Below are 16,848 nucleotides of genomic sequence, written 5' to 3' on the forward strand. Positions count from 1 at the left end.
TTTAATTACTAACAAAATTATTGACAAATTTTTTCATTAGTAATCAGTCGAAAATACTCTCGTCAATAATAAGTTTCCATCAATATCTAAAAACTTCGTCGATAACTTTACCGACTAAAATTTTCATCAATATATTCACTTGTGCAGGAACCGATTCATCAATTGAAAAATTTATCGGTGATGTAAAAAATTCGTCGGTAAAAACATGGACCAGAAGTTTGCAATTAGTAAATCCATCGGTAATGTACCCACAGATCTCACAGTTAGCAAAGCCAATGGATTTACCTACGAAATTTTCGACGAAATTAGAAACAACAATTTTTTTTCCTTTCGTTGGTAATGTGAATTATTCAATCGGTAATGAAGCAAATTCCATCGGTAATAAAAAATGAGATGCATTCGTATTAAAAGAATTCCATTGGTAATAATTAACTTTCTATAATTTTTTTTAATTTGTGTTTCTTACATTGAATAATAATAATATTGATCTATTAAAAGTAATAATTTTATTTAAAAAATTACTCGAAATGTATTTTATAATGGAAAAAACATACCAAATATTTTGAAAATTAAAAAAGAAATGTTACATCAAAATCCATGAAAAACGTTAATACAAGGAATCTATACTACAAAGAAAAGGAATTACGATTGTTCATAGGCCAAATCATTAGGAAAGGGTGACTGTTGTTGTGATTAAGGATGCGATTGTTGTGATAATGAAGACCCATCAACCAAATCTAGAAGGCTCTCAAGGATAACCTTCATGATGGACTTAATATCATGCATGTTAGTTTCCAACTCCCTTACATTGCTCTTCATTTCTTGATAGCCCTCAGGTTCAGACGATGAAACTCATGCAGCGACAGCAAAAGGCATCGGACCACAAGCAAACTAAGATGTTGCAGTTGGAGCAAATAGTATAAGAGGTCGCATCTTAGTGCTAAACTCATAGACATGGGTCCGAAAGGTTTGCGACCCTCCAATTGCCTTAGACCATGCTACTGGATCAAACTCCGGCTAGGATGATGGATCATCATCGTACTTCTGCAATATAGTATATGTACATGATTCTTACAAATAGAAAAGGAAATGAAATTTATATTAAAGAAATTGTTAAGTAACATATACACATATTCAATTATATAATGAAATTAAACTATTCAATTATATAATGAAATTAAACTAACTCATTTCTATTACTTACACTAGCAATCTTCGACTTTTTGTACATAAACTCTTTGTGTCACGACCCGGAACTCCCATCGGGCCCATGACAACAGCCGCGACGTCCCGATAGGCACTCATTACCCCGAATGCCGATTGAAACCCCACAAGGCTTAACATCAGTTTTTGCATCTCCCCGGTGAGCAACAGTTATTAAATCTTGCATTTCAAGAAATCATAAGTCGCTTCCAACTCAAAACAATAAAATATTATTTTCTAGCTCACATGGGCATTTTCGTCATTTTTTTTATTTTTTTGAAAATTTTGAAATCCGTAAAAATGTAATATGTAAGTGGAAACACATATTTCATGATTTAAATTAAATTTTGAAGTCTAAAACATTCGTTTAAAGTAAAATTATAGCTATTTGAATATAATAAAAAACATTAAATAAAATATTCTATTTTCTTAAAACACAATATTTTCAAAGTTTTCCTAAAATAACTTTTGTAGTGTAAGAGTAAAATAAATTTATTCATATAGTAATAAAGATAATTAAAGTATGAAATTTCGTTTACAGTGACATGTGGGCCCTTAATTGACCAAGAAAGTGTAGGGCTACGAACCCTTACTTTCTAGGATGCACTCCGAAATTAATTCCCGTCTTAATCAACTATCAACAAACTGTCCTAAGCCTAAAAAATGGATAGGGAGAGGGGTGAGATTAAATAATCCCAGTGAGTAAACAATTACCATCAAAAGCATCTAAAGCCGAGTAGATGGAGACAATATAAAAACATTATATCTCAATAATGTTCATAATGCAAAATTCGTTTCAATCTATACCAAACAATTTCTTTTCATCAAAATTTCCCTACTTATGAATTTCTTAAACTTGGCCCCTGCCAAAATCATTCTCGCGAGCACCTTTGTCAAGGTATCCCACTGAGACCGCCAAGGCTGTTCAATGACCCATACCCATAAACATGTTTTCACATCTGACACACAGCAGTTCCTTGGCGTTGGCTGAGTCTCACTCTCACGTGGTGGCCCAAACATGAGGTGCACTCAAATCATACCTCAGGAGATACTTCACCCAACATCTTCCCTCGGAGGTAAGTATATAATTGAGTTATCGTGCCCCTCTCATAGGCAGTCCACGGAAACCCCCACCACTGCAGTGACCGTTTAATATACCACCAGACCCATAAAAATTCCAATAGCATAATTTGGAGAATAAAATGTAATCCAGTCTACCGAGACCAATCCAAAACTATTCATATATTTCATGCCAACCCCAAAAATTTAGCCATCATGCTACCATAGTGTCATAAGCCACAATTTCAATAACATATAAAATCATAAATTTCAGCACAGTTTCCATATACTCAATTTTCCCAAAACAATATTTGATTTCAAAACCAGTATAAATCTCATTTTTATTAAAAAATATTTTAATTAGAAAACATAATATTTTATAATTTAAGCTCACCATTTAATAAAAGCATCAACAAGTATAATAACTCTAGATATTTAAGACGATAAGTTGTCCACTCACAGTTCTAGGAGTCGATGTACTCCTAATCCCAATCTTCAAGCACAATCTCTGTACTTTTTTCAGTGTAATTTGCTCACCACCTATCCACAATGTACAATACATAATTCACCACATCAATGCTTGACCATTATAAAATCAATTAAGGCTCGGTATATATGCATGATATGATATACAACTTATCCGACTACCGCTTAAATGCGGTGCTGAGCTAATTCGGCCTATTATCTCCAATTTAACTCCAAATCAATTTTCTCACTTTCTACACTCCAATTATACTTAAATTACCTTAGTGATTGTGAATGAGATTCAATTTATCAATCCCGATAGCAAATTACGAAAATACCCCTAGTGAGTAAAAATTCATATTTTTGCTCTGAAAATTCCCATTATTTTTCTAGGCTCATAATTCATCATTATTCATCATAATTCCTCAAATAAACATCAAGATCATCAGCCAATATTCCCCTAGAAATTCAGCCAATAATGGAAATGGAGGAAAATAAATTCTTTTCTTGTTGTTTTGTTCCTAAATATGCTAAACTAACTAAAAACACTAACATAACTTAAAATCAAATTAATCTAACAACTTTCCCTCTCCTAACCCATTTTGATCAGCCATCAATTCATCATGAAAACATGTAATTTAAGCAAGAAAAATAAGGAGAAATGCTTAAAGAAGATAGATTTCAAGCTTAAGTTGAAAAATCCTACCTTTTTCACTTGTTTTCCTTAATTTTCCACACTTTTTCTCTTGAAATTCCTCACCTAGGGTTTGTTCTTCCTCTCTTTCTCTCTCTTCCTTGCTTGGCTGAATATTTGGAGAGTAATGGGCTGATTTATGCTATTTTTTTAGTTAAATAACAAAATATCCTAAGCTTGACACATGGCATTTTCTTATTGGTCCATTTTTAAAACTTTTAAAATTTTAATCCTTTTTATCTCCACTACACAATTAGTCAATGATCAAAATGAGGATAAGGGAAGACCTTGTGCTGGACAAATGTCCTGGTGGTGAAAAATTACAATTTTTCCCCTGAAGTGGCAAAATTACCATTTTACCCATATACTCCAAATCATATCGAAATTAAAATTTTTCACTTCTAAACCTCAAATCATACTCCAATACTCAAATCATACTCAAATAAGTCAAATGGGGCCAAAAAAATCTTTTCTAAAAATCATTATTGAAATCTTTACTTACATTTTCCTCACTTGGTATTGACATCTATTATCAGTATCTCATACATTAATCTAACCTTTCGCTCGCTTACTCTTTAGTCTTTAACAAGACTTAATCTCTTGTCTTCTTTATTTCTTAAGATTTGACTTCAGTTATCATATTATTCATCTTAACACTCCACATGTTAATTTATTTTTTTATGTAGCCATCTCAAAAATTCTCTAACTTTTCTTTCTCTTACATGCCAATATATATAAGGAAAATAAAAAAAAAAAACTCTGCAATTTCACTCATCATCTTTATCTTAATACCTCCCAATGCACTTAAGACTCCAAACAACAAAGCTTAGCATGAAAACCAATGACCATTCTTCAACTCGTGAGTTTCATCTTCATGCCACTCTCAATTTGCTCTTGCTTTCTAGCCATTAAGGGTTCTTAACGTGATAGCGTTTGATAGTCAGTACTGTGGCGTTGCAACGGTTTGAATTCACTTTATCTTAGCAACTCTTCCACCTTTAAAGCTACTACCTCAATTATTCATAATCGTGTGGCTTCTTTCTGAGTCTATACCACAATTAGCAAGACTAACTTTCTATCACAAGTGTGCGATCAAAACATTGATTTAACGTATTTATTTTGAAACTAACATTCACATATCTTTACCATAACATTTAATACAAGTTTGCTTAAGCAAAAATCTCCAAATTTATTCATAGCTACATGTATCTCAAATTGCTCATCACTTATCATCAGTCAATAAATCCCACTCGAAAATACCCTTTCCATATTGTATAGTGATTTCACCATATAGCATCACTGCACTACGTTCCTCCATTCTACTATCACGCATACTCCATAAAAATTAATTAAAAGATTTACGTACCTTAACTAATGCTAATTCCATTTAATCATATCTTAAATACTTCAAACTTGTAAATTACAACTCCAAATGTATGTCCATATATTGATAATCTTTATATATTTCATGATCATGAAAACTACAACTTACAAACTAGCTTTCTATCATATGTACTTTATTAGAGCACTAATTTCAACATATTTAATCTACCATTGGTGGTATGTCAAAATCATCCCTGTCTCGGTTGCAATCCAGAGGAATCTCTCCTCTGCATATCCGTATGAGCTGGTGGAGATGGAGCAGCTACCGTAGCCCGTCCTAACTGTGGGCAATCTCTCCTAATGTGACCCGGTTGATCACAACGAAAACATCGTGCAGGCCCTTTGCACAGCCCAACATGATAATTCCCACAATTTCTGCATCTACGTGAACTTCCTGAAACAGAGGAGTCTTTGCCCCTTTTTGGTGGTTGACTATAAGATACACTTAGATTTCTCCTTTTTACTAACTCAGCTCGCAGACTCCTATTTTCATTCGCAAGCTTCTCAGCTCTTAAAGCCATTCGCACCACCTCTTTAGCCACGATTGCGTCGGACTCACCCATAAAAGAAACACAACTATGTTGCCTAGCCTTCTTAAGCTTCTTAGAATCAGAAACATCCAGCACTAGTGGTGGGATAGGAGGTGGGGGTGGTGGTACTGAAGGAGCAGCTGGAGGAACTGTAGAAAGAGCTTGACCAGCCTGAGCCTGGCCAGCAATAGCTGTAAAGAAGGCTGTCAATGCTTGAACTGCCTCAAGAGACATGGCAGGAATACTAGTAAGTGGCGGAGGAGGTGGAGGATGTGAAGGAGTCTCGATCTGTTCAGCAGCAGGTGTTGCTCGAATGGTGGATGCAGTCGATTCCTCCTCTATTGCACCTAACTGACGACGTTGGAAACGACCTCTTCCTTTCCCAGCTGATCTAGTGAGAGGTGGTTGTTCGCGTCGAGGAGACATAATAATCTATAAGAGGGAACAAAGTGAGTTTAGGCAACCTCAGGCTCTATATGCTTATGCATTTATTTTATTCAACTTAACCTAACTTAACTCGGGGCCACACTGACACTGTAAATTTTTAAAACAGCTTTAAAATAACTTTAAACCTAAAAACTCTAATCTTTAAAACAAAAAACTCTGATACCAACTTAATTGTCACGACCCGAAACTCCCATCGAGCCTGTGACAACCGCCGCGACGTCTCGATCAACATTTATTACCCGGAATGTCAATCGAAATCCCGTAAGACTTTAATATCAGCTTCTCATTTCCCCTGTGGGTAACTGTTGCCAAATACCACATTCTAAAAGATTTCAAACTGTTCCCAACTTAAACAAATAAAATAATAATTTTCATCTCACAGGGGTATTTTTGTCATTTATTTCAAAAATCTCAAAATCAGTTAAAAATATAGTATGTAAGTGGAAAACACATATTTCATAATCAAAAATAATTTTGGATGTCTAAAACATTCGTTTAAAATGGAATTATGACTATTAGAATAAAATAAAAGTATTAAATAAAATATTCAATTTTCACATAAAACAATATTTTATGAACACTGTATAAACAATTTTTACAGTGTAAAAGAAAAATAAATTCCTACATATCGTAATGCAGATAACCAAAGTATAGAATTAATTTACAATGACACGTGAGCCCACGAATGACCAAAAGTATCAAAAGAAATGAACCTACAGTTTTTGGATGTGGCAAGTTCAACTGTAATCCTCGCCGATATCAGTTATTTACCCGGAATGTCAACCGAAATCCCGCAAGGCTTTAATATCAGCTTCTCATTTCCCCTGTGGGTAACTGTTGCCAAATACCACATTCTAAAAGATTTCAAACTGTTCCCAACTTAAACAAATAAAATAATAATTTTCATCTCACAGGGGTATTTTTGTCATTTATTTCAAAAATCTCAAAATCAGTTAAAAATATAGTATGTAAGTGGAAAACACATATTTCATAATCAAAAATAATTTTGGATGTCTAAAACATTCGTTTAAAATAGAATTATGACTGTTAGAATAAAATAAAAGTATTAAATAAAATATTCAATTTTCACATAAAACAATATTTTATGAACACTGTATAAACAATTTTTATAGTGTAAAAGAAAAATAAATTCCTACATATCGTAATGCAGATAACCAAAGTATAGAATTAATTTACAATGACACGTGAGCCCACGAATGACCAAAAGTATCAAAAGAAATGAACCTACAGTTTTTGGATGTGGCAAGTTCAACTGTAATCCTCGCCGATATCAGTTATTTACAATCTATTCTGAGCTTGAAATGGGTGGAAAGGAGGATGGTAAGATTATAAAATCCCAGTGAGTAAACAAACATCACTCAAAGTATCTAAAGTCGAGTAAAAGGAGACTATTAAAACATTTCATCAAACTGTAATTTATCATCTTTCAACTTATTTCAACCAAATGAAATCAATTTATTTAAAGCAAGTAATCAGTATGGCTTATGAATTTCTTAAAAAGCTTGGCTCATGCCAAAAATTATTATCATACTCAGTTATTTGGGATACCTTGGCCTAGGGCTATCCCAACTGAGTCCACCAAGGCTATTAAAAAGTCATGTTTTTATTTTGAAAACATAGTCATTCCTTGGTGTTGGCCGAGTTCCCCTTCACGTGGTGGTTTGGCCTGAAGTGAACTCTAAAAGTTATACCTCGGGAGTTACCTTACTCGCCTCTCCAACCGAGGTAAAAATATAATAGGATTTTGTGCCCCTCTAATAGGCTAGTCCACAGAACCCAGCCCACTGCAGCAGGTCAAACCCACCATACAATAAAATTTTGACAGCATGATAGGGCTAATATATTACTACCCAGCCTGCAAGGGTAAAATAAAGCAATTCATACAATTCATAAAAAATATAGCCTAACCAGTCATGCCAATACAATAACATAAGCCATTAATTCAATTTTAAATTTACAACATATCAGTAGTCTCCAATTACTCTATTTTCAAAATCATTATTTCGTTTCCAGACAATTTCTAAAATATTTTCATTTAAACTCATTTTGTTTACAAAACATAAAAATTTACCATTTTAACTCATTTTCATAAAATTCACCAAAACCGAATAAAAACATACTTTAGATAATTAAAGTGATGGTAAGGTTACTCACAGTGTCTAGAGTAGAGATTTTCGAAATACTCAGACTACTGGTCCTCGGGTGCAATTCCTTTGCCTTTATCGGAGGACTCACCACCTTGACACAGTACAAAATTGAGAAATTCACCACATCGGTACTAAATTGAAATTAAACTAATTTAGACTACTAATGCTTGATATGGAATGCAAAAACGTCTAAATTTTGCCTAAACGCGATGTTAACCTATTTTGATCTTTTACCCCGATAAATCGATATATGCGTCTTTTTAAACTCCAAATTAATTATTTCTTTTTCAGTTTCTATACCTCAATTGCACCCAAATTGACTTAATGTACCTCAGTGTGGTGCAAATTATCAGTCTCGATAACAAATTACGAAAATACCCCTAGTGGGTAAAAATTCGTATTTTTGCTCTGAAAATTTCCATTATTTTTCTAGGCTCATAATTCATCATTATTCATCACAATTCCTCAAATAAACATCAAGATCAGCAGCCAATATTCCCCTAGAAAATTCAGCATAATGGGTTTCAATGGGAGAAAATTATATCTCTAGCTTTTTTTTGCTATATTTCAATATAACCTAACTAAAATCACTTAATTCAATTAAAATCAACCAAAACTCAAGTTCAAAACTCATCCATGGAGGTTTGGCCAGCATGGGTGTCCATACCCACTTTCTAATTTTGCATGAAAATGAGAAAAAAATGCATGGGTAGTGAAAATCACAAGGAAAATCAATGAAATTTACCTTTTTAATGCTTGATTTCTTGATTTCTCTTGATTTTTTCCAAATTTTTCAGGTAGGGTTCTTATTTCTTTTCCCTCTTTTCTCTACTGGTTTGGACGGCTGAAGAAGATGAGAATTCTGGAATTTTGACCTTTTTAAAGGCTAAAATAATATAATATTATTTTTTTCATTTTTTTAATGTTTTATTAATTCCTTAAATTCTAGCCATCCATTTGTTTCCAAATTTTCACCATACACTTGTCCCACATATCCATAGCTTAGATAAAATTCTCAGACTTATCCACAGTCTTGGGAAAGTAATTTTTTGAAATTTACACTTTTGCCCTTGTAAAAGTTAAAAATTACATTTTTGCCCTAAAAACTGAAAAATTGCCCATAGACATATTTTTCATCCCTTATACTCATACCATTCTCCAATTTGTCAAATTTGATCTAAATTATCTCAAAATCTCAAATTTTGTTCGCGGGTGGTAAAATTATGATTTTACCCCTACACTCTAAAAATCACCGAAATTAAACTCTTTCCCTGCCAAACCCTCAAAATATACTCCAATAGGTCAAATGGGGCCAAAAAAATCTTTTCTAAAAATTCCCAATGTGTCCCTAGGTGGCAAATGACCATTTTACCCTTGGACAGTGAAAATTTTGATTTGACTCCAAATTGATCCTCCAACTCCAAATCACTATGTTAAACCATTCTGGGACTTTAATATTCTTAATTTCATTTTAAATTCTCTATTTGATCTAGTTCGAGGCTTAAATTAACTTAATTGTATCATTTGGTACATGGTCATTTTTTAACGATTTTTCTTTCGAGGCTTTCCAAGTATGCAAGCATATTGTCAATCATATGAATAACATGACAAGTAATTTATAAGGTCGGGCTTGACAACACTACCCCCCTTAAAATAAAATTTTGACCTCAAAATTTCATGTACTGAACTCAGAGAAAATGTGGGGGTATTATTTTCTCATCTAATTCTCGACTTCTTATGTCCTCCCCTTTGTAGGGAATTTCAATTTGTTCACCTCATTTACCTCCAATTCAACTTGAGTACTTCACTTATGTCTATTATTATCCTTTAAAATCAGATTAACAATAACCTTCACAATTATGATCTCTTATATCGAGACACCAAATATGCTTCTATTACTATCATTAAACTTGAACCATAACTCCATCCCAATCATACCGATTTCGGTCGCATTTTATACTTATTTATGTATACCAATCACTATCTTATTACTTCATTCCATATTAAATTTCTCAACTTTCATTCATTCATCCCATCCTCATACACTATTGTGTAGTTTACAATATCATTAACACGTCATACTCATTCCTGTACATATCCGCAGTGTTCGGGAAAATTAATGGCTTTAATTATTTCCACATACTTCATATTTACTTTGCATTTAGGAAATTTCAATCTTCTTAATCCTATTAATCCATCTTATATGGCTTAATCGTACTACAGATTATATTCCCTTAACTATTTCTCCAAAATTCCTTAAGTCGCCATAAATCGTCTTCTGAAAAGATTCTTAATCGTTACATTATCTATACAACTCATCAAATATATTGAGTTCAAATCTCGAACCACTAAAACCATTATTCATTTTAGTTGGGTACATCACTACTCCACACATACATATACATGTACATTCAAATGTCTATATTCCTCATTATGTATACAGGTCTCTGTTTTCAAATGCCTTCAGACTAATTTCTCTTTGTTCATTCCCATCCATAATCAAGATTCAATAGAATAATCTTCATAATTCATACAAATTCTCATCATGCCTGTGCATAGTTTCTCATCATTTATACACTTATATTCTCTTCTTATCATTTCCAATTATATGCTTAAGTTTCTTTGCACTGTATATCATTGCATCAAAATGTCATCTCCATTGAATTATAATCTATTATGCGTGTATGTTTTATAATCCCATTGGTATCTCAAAGATTTATCTTGACTTGATCATTGCATCTTATGCAATACTACAATTCCTAAAAGTCATCCTTATTCCTCGATTATCCTTCATGTCTTCTATATATATTGTATCCTTATTGCATTCCGATATTGATTTGTCACTTAAAACTCATATTCATTTGAATCATGTATGCCTCACGCATTTTTGAAGTCCAATTCCCATAATATATTAAGAAAGTTTCATTATCTGACTTCATTATCAAGGTTAACTTCTATCATCCTTTATTCCACTCTTTCATATGAATATAACACCATTCTTCCTTAACTAATTTACAAATTGTACTTGAAATTACAAGACTTGAAACTAAATTCTCCTCAAGTACTTTTTAATGTTAATACTTATACCACTCTCAGCTTATAGCTTCCTTTTTATAACTACATAACTTAGTGCTTGCTTTCACAAGATCCACGGCAGAACTTCTCTTGAGTATTTCCTTAGGGATATTTATTTTAAATTTATGTCTCACAACATATGATCATTTAACCCGTAACTTAGCCATTTGGCTCCTTAGAAAGTTTCAAAGTCACGCATCTTATGCTCATCATGTATAACTTATAATTCTTTCTCAAGGGCGTTTAAACATTCTTGAAACACTTAATCACTTATTTACTCTTTCATACACCAAGTATATCATTTCCATAAAGGCATGCCCAACTACTCATGCTTCAATTTATCTCCATGGGTTTCTAGCATGTCACCTAGTTTACTTTTGTTGTTACTAATCCTTTCCTTTCAACAATGTCAAGACAAGATCAGTATATTCTCATAACAATATTCTATATAAACTCATTTGCTGTATCATTATTGAAATCTCTACTTACATTTTCCTCACTTGGTATTGACATCTCTTATCAGTATCTCATACATTCATCTAACCTTTCGCTCACTTCCTCTTTAGTCTTTAACAAGACTTAATCTCTTGTCTTCTTTATTTCTTAAGATTTGACTTCAGTTATCATATTATTCATCTTAACACTCCACATGTTAATTTATTTTTTTATGTAGCCATCTCAAAAATTCTCCAACTTTTCTTTCTCTTACATGCCAATATATATAAGGCAAATAAAAAAAAACTCTGCAATTTCACTCATCATCTTTATCTTAATACCTCCCAATGCATTTAAGACTCCAAACAACAAAGCTTAGCATGAAAACCAATGACCATTCTTCAACTCGTGAGTTTCATCTTCATGCCACTCTCAATTTGCTCTTGCTTTCTAGCCATTAAGGGTTCTTAACGTGATAGCGTTTGATAGTCAGTACTGTGGCGTTGCAACGGTTTGAATTCACTTTATCTTAGCAACTCTTCCACCTTTAAAGCTACTACCTCAATTATTCATAATCGTGTGGCTTCTTTCTGAGTCTATACCACAATTAGCAAGACTAACTTTCTATCACAAGTGTGCGATCAAAACATTGATTTAACGTATTTATTTTGAAACTAACATTCACATATCTTTACCATAACATTTAATACAAGTTTGCTTAAGCAAAAATCTCCAAATTTATTCATAGCTACATGTATCTCAAATTGCTCATCACTTATCATCAGTCAATAAATCCCACTCGAAAATACCCTTTCCATATTGTATAGTGATTTCACCATATAGCATCACTGCACTATGTTTCTCCATTCTACTATCACGCATACTCCATAGAAATTAATTAAAAGATTTACGTACCTTAACTAATGCTAATTCCATTTAATCATATCTTAAATACTTCAAACTTGTAAATTACAACTCCAAATGTATGTCCATATATTGATAATCTTTATATATTTCATGATCATGAAAACTACAACTTACAAACTAGCTTTCTATCATATGTACGTTATTATAACACTAATTTCAACATATTTAATCTACCCTTGGGGGTATGTCAAAATCATCCTTGTCTCAATTGCAATCCAGAGGAATCTCTCCTCTGCATATCCGTATGAGCTGGTGGAGATGGAGCAGCTACCGTAGCCTGTCCTAACTGTGGGCAATCTCTCCTAATGTGACCCGGTTGATCACAACGAAAACATCGTGCAGGCCCTCTGCATAGCCCAACATGATAATTCTCACAATTTCTACATCTACGTGAACTTCCCGAAACAGAGGAGTCTTTGCCCCTTTTTGGTGGCTGACTAGAAGATACACTTAGATTTCTCCTTTTTGCTAACTTAGCTCGCAGACTCTTATTTTCATTCGCAAGCTTCTCAACTCTTAAAGCCATTCGCACCACCTCTTTAGCCACGGTTGCGTCCGGCTCACCCATAAAAGAGACACAACTATGTTGTCTAGCCTCCTTAAGCTTCTTAGAATCAGAAACATCCAGCACTAGTGGTGGGACAAAAGGTGGGGGTGGTGGTACTGAAGGAGCAGCTGGAGGAACTGTAGGAAGAACTTGACCAGCCTGAGCCTGGCCAGCAATAGTTATAAAAAAGGCTGTCAATGCCTGAACTGCCTTAAGAGGAATGGCAAGAATACTAGTAAGTGGCAGAAGAGGTGGAGGATGTGGAGGAGTCTCAGTCTGTTCAGCAATAGGTGCTGCCCGAATGGTGGATGCAGTCGATTCTTCCTCTATTGCACCTAACTGATGACGTTGGAAATGACCTCTTCCCCTCCCAGCTAATCTAGTGAGAGGTGGTTGTTCGCGTCGAGGAAACATAATAATCTATAAGAGGGAACAAAGTGAGTTTAGGCAACCTCAGGCTCTATATGCTTATTCATGTATATTATTCAACCTAACCTAACTTAACTTGGGGCCACACTAACATTGTCAATTTTTAAAACAGCTTTAAAATAACTTTAAACCTAAAAACTCTAATCTTTAAAACCAAAAGCTCTGATACCAACTTAATTGTCACGAACCGAAACTCCCATCGAGCCTGTGACAACCGTCGCGACGTCTCAATCGACATTTATTACCCGAAACTTCAATCGAAACCCCGCAAGGCTTTAATATCAGCTTCTCATTTCCCTTGTGGGTAACTGTTGCCAAATACCACATTTTAAAAGATTTTAAACTGTTTCCAACTTAAACAAATAAAATAATAATTTTCGTCTCATAGGGGTATTTTTGTCATTTATCCCAAAAATCTCAAAATCAGTTAAAAATATAGTATGTAAGTGGAAAACTCATATTTCATAATCAAAAATAATTTTGGATGTCTAAAACATTCGTTTAAAATGGAATTATGACTGTTAGAATAAAATAAAAGTATTAAATAAAATATTCAATTTTCACATAAAACAATATTTTAAGAACACTGCATAAATAATTTTTATAGTGTAAAAGCAAAATAAATTCCTACATACCGTAATGCAGATAACCAAAGTATAGAATTAATTTACAGTGACACGTAGGCTCACGAATGACCAAAAGTATCAAAAGAAATGAACCTACAGTTTTTGGATGTGGCAAGTTCAACTGTAATCCTCGCCGATATCAGTTATCTACAATCTATTCTAAGCTTGAAATGGGTGGAAAAGAGGATGGTGAGATTATAAAATCCCAGTGAGTAAATAAACATCACTCAAAATATCTAAAGTCGAGTAAAAGGAGACTATTAAAACATTTCATCAAACTGTAATTTATCATCTTTCAACTTATTTCAACCAAATGAAATCAATTTATTTAAAGCAAGTAATCAGTATGGCTTATGAATTTCTTAAAAAGCTTGGCTCATGCCAAAAATTATTATCATACTCAGTTATTTGGGATACCTTGGCCGAGGGCTATCCCAACTGAGTCTGCCAAGGCTATTAGAAAGTCATGTTTTTATTTTGAAAACATAGCCATTCCTTGGCGTTGGCCGAGTTCCCCTTCTTGTGGTGGTTTGGCATGAAGTGAACTCTAAAAGTTATACCTCGGGAGTCACCCTACTCACCTTTCCAACCGAGGTAAAAATATAACAAGATTTTGTGCCCCTCTAATAGGCTAGTCCACAGAATCCAGCCCACTGCAGCAGGTCAAACCCACCATACAATAAAATTTTGACAGCATGACAGGGCTAATATATTACTACCCAGCCTGCAAGGGTAAAATAAAGCAATTCATACAATTCATAAAAAATATAGCCCAGCCAGTCATGCCAATACAATAACATAAGCCATTAATTCAATTTTAAATTTACAACATATCAGTGGTCTCCTATTACTCTATTTTCAAAATCATTATTTCGTTTCAGGACAATTTCTAAAATATTTTCATTTAAACTCATTTTGTTTACAAAACATAAAAATTTACCATTTTAACTCATATTCATAAAATTCACCAAAACCGAATAAAAACATACGTTAGATAATTAAAGTGATGGTAAGGTTACTCACAGTGTCTAGAGTAGGGATTTTCGAAATACTCCGACTACTGGTCTTTGGGTGCAATTCCCTTGCCTTTATCGGAGGACTCACCACCTTGACACAGTACAAAATTGAGAAATTCACCACATTGGTACTAAATTGAAATTAAACTAATTTAGACTACTAATGCTTGATATGGAATGCAAAAATGTCTAAATTTTGCCTAAACGCGATGTTAACCTATTTCGATCTTTTACCCGATAAATCGATATACGCATCTGTTTAAACTCCAAATTAATTTTTTTTTTCAGTTTCTATACCTCAATTGCACCCAAATTGACTTAATGTCCCTCAGTGTGGTGCAAATTATCAATCCAGGTAATAAATTACGAAAATACCCCTAGTGGGTAAAAATTCGTATTTTTGCTCCGAAAATTTCTATTATTTTTCTAGGCTCATAATTCATCATTATTCATCATAATTTCTCAAGTAAACATCAAGATCAGCAGCCAATATTCCCCTAGAAAATTTGGCATAATGGGTTTCAATGGGAGAAAATTATATCTCTAGCTTATTTTTGCTATATTTTAATATAACCTAACTAAAATCACTTAATTCAATTAAAATCAACCAAAACTCAAGTTCAAAACTCATCCATGGAGGTTTCGCCAGCATGGGTGTCCATACCCACTTTCTAATTTTGCATGGAAATGAGAAAAAAATGCATGGGTAGTGAAAATCACAAGGAAAATCAATAAAATTTACCTTTTTAATGCTTGATTTCTTGATTTCTCTTGATTTTCCCCAAATTTTTCAGGTAGGGTTCTTATTTCTTTTCCCTCTTTTCTCTACTGGTTTGGACGGCTGAAGAAGATGAGAATTCTGGAATTTTGACCTTTTTAAAGGTTAAAATAATATAATATTATTTTATTAATTTTTTTAATGTTTTATTAATTTCTTAAATTCTAGCCATCCATTTGTTTCCAAATTTTCACCATACACTTGTCCCACATATCCATAGCTTAGATAAAATTCTCAGACTTATCCACAGTCTTGGGGGATTAATTTTTTGAAATTTACACTTTTGCCCCTATAAAAGTCAAAAATTTCATTTTTGCCCCAAAAACTGAAAAATTGCCCATAGACATATTTTTTATCCCTTATACTCATACCATTCTCCAATTTGTCAAATTTGATCTAAATTCTCTCAAAATCTCAAATTTTGTCTGCGGGTGGTAAAATTACGATTTTACCCCTACACTCTAAAAATCACCAGAATTAAACTTTTTCACTGCCAAACCCTCAAATTATACTCCAATAAGTCAAATGGGGCCAAGAAAATCTTTTTTAAAAATTTCCATTATGTCCTTAGGTGGCAAATGACCATTTTACCCCTAGATAGTGAAAATTTCGATTTGACTCCAAATTGATCCTCAAACTCCAAATCACTATATTAAACCATTCTGGGGCTTTAATATTCTTAATTTCATTTTAAATTTTCTATTTGATCTAGTTCGAGGCTTAAATTAACTTAATTGTATCATTTTGTACATGGTCGTTTTTTAACGATTTTTCTTTCGGGGCTTTCCAAGTATGCAAACATATTGTCAATCATATGAATGACATGACAAGTATTTTATAAGGTCGGGCTTGACAGCTATGCTACCATCCTTCTCTGTCAAGTAGTTTTGTAGGCCTTCTCACATTGACACTGTCACTTGGGTGTGACCTAAACATTATCAACTAGTTGGTCCCAAACCTCTACAGTTATCCACGAGCGCACCTTGCCCTTGGTCAAAAGGATATCATGACGAGTGCTCGCGTCCTTCTTGGCTTTCTCACACTTATCTACTAACAAAATTTTTAG

The sequence above is a fragment of the Theobroma cacao genome, chromosome 5, assembly GCF_053813885.1.
Source record: "Theobroma cacao isolate CCN51 chromosome 5, ASM5381388v1, whole genome shotgun sequence".
Lineage (NCBI taxonomy): Eukaryota > Viridiplantae > Streptophyta > Magnoliopsida > Malvales > Malvaceae > Theobroma > Theobroma cacao.